At 40.6% G+C, this 1,611-nt stretch overlaps 1 long non-coding RNA gene across 1 annotated transcript; it reads right to left on the reverse strand.

Annotated features, from left to right (window-relative positions):
- Window positions 1–546: 546 nt before the first annotated feature.
- Window positions 547–1,605, reverse strand: LOC104953001 (uncharacterized). The gene is made up of 3 exons (XR_799162.1): window positions 1,266–1,605; window positions 954–1,017; window positions 547–671 (listed from the first exon to the last, which is right to left on the reverse strand). It is a non-coding gene; the product is annotated as an uncharacterized lncRNA (long non-coding RNA).
- Between the last annotated feature and the right edge of the window lie 6 nt (window positions 1,606–1,611).

A 1,611-nucleotide genomic window follows, 5' to 3' on the forward strand; every position in this document is an offset into this window, starting at 1 on the left:
CGTGTTGTCTCCAGACCCACTTTGGGAGCCGTTATCAAAGTGCATCGGATTCGGGCTCCGAATCCGCTGCTACGTTTCGGCTTTGTGTGGACGAACCTTCTATACAATAGAGAACGTTAGCGGATACAACTGATATCGTCTCTGTGTGGACGGGGCCTCAATCAGATAACCTCTTGAGAAGAAAGCTTTGAAGTGAAGCATCTTTCACACCTGAATCTGCTGCCATGGTTCCTGAATTCATGCACTGCTTATATCAATCAATCAAAGTTTGTTTATATAGCACACTCTCACACTCTCACACATTTTACATTTGTCTCAGGGGACATTCCAGTTCATACAGAATATGGCACCCTCTGTCCCTAGACCCTAAAAAAAAAACCTTCCAAAGAAACAAAACCCCCCAATTAAGAGGGAATGGAAGAAACGTCAGGGAGAGCAACAGAGGAGGATCCCCCTCCCAGGACGGACATAGATGTTGTATGTAAATTACAAAGATAATAAATGTACAACATAAACATTCGAAATGTTAGAAAACAACATGTGTGTCTGTAGCCGGTCTGGGCCTACTTCTCAGCAGACCCTTGCTACGACTCTGCGTTGTGTTGTGCGTGTTTGATGGACAAGGAGATTCGGTTGTTGTCTTTAACCGAAACTGTGGCGTATTTATTCCTCTGCATGAAATAAACACAATAATGCAGCAGCATTAATACACATGGACGTCTGCAACACACCAGTCTCAGTCTGCCATACAAACAACTGAGAGACTAGTACTTATAAAACATTCAGATATCAAATCTGTCACAATAGATCACAATACACTGTACAATTACAGTTACACTGGAAATGTATACACCACCGGCTAATTAGTATTTTTAGACATGTAAATAAAACAATAAAAATAAACACATAGTACAAAACACAATAGACCAAAAACATGGGAGCAACAAACATACCTGCATGAAGTAAACACAATAATGCAGCAGCATTAATAAACATGGACGTCTGCAACACACCAGTCTGTGGTGGGGAAAAGATGCCATTAAACATGCTGCAGGTGCTGTGTGTGAGTCCTCACACGTGCTGCTAAACAGTACTTAACTAAAAGTTTGCTAAAACACTCAAACTTCTGCAAAACAGCTACACAGCAACACATTAGCACCATGGAATGATATTATAACCTTGTTTCACAGTTTAAGATTATATAAACACTGTAAACATCATTTAGAACAGAAATCTACAAAGAGCACATGACAAACTCTCCTCACCTCAGTCTGCCATACAAACAACTGAGTGAGAGAGGGTGCAACGCAGGTAGATGACGTCACTGCCGAAAGTGAAGACTTCAAAATAAAAGCATTAGCTCCCAAAACGGTCTTTTGTAGTAAACATACCAAAATAAAAGTGACAATATTGGAACAATAAAATAAAACGTGAGGGATTATTGGTGGAATGCATTCCTGTATATTTATATACCTGCTACATTCACCCCTCCTGAATTACACCAAAATCCTGAGCGGCTGACATAACACTGACAGGGACATTAACACTGCGTTAAAACTGGCACGGGTTCACATAAAGATACCATCTTCACAATCAGCTAGAAGCTACCTG

The sequence above is a fragment of the Notothenia coriiceps genome, unplaced genomic scaffold (assembly GCF_000735185.1).
Source record: "Notothenia coriiceps isolate Sejong01 unplaced genomic scaffold, NC01 NC01_scaffold00020935, whole genome shotgun sequence".
In the NCBI taxonomy this organism is placed as follows: Eukaryota; Metazoa; Chordata; class Actinopteri; order Perciformes; family Nototheniidae; genus Notothenia; species Notothenia coriiceps.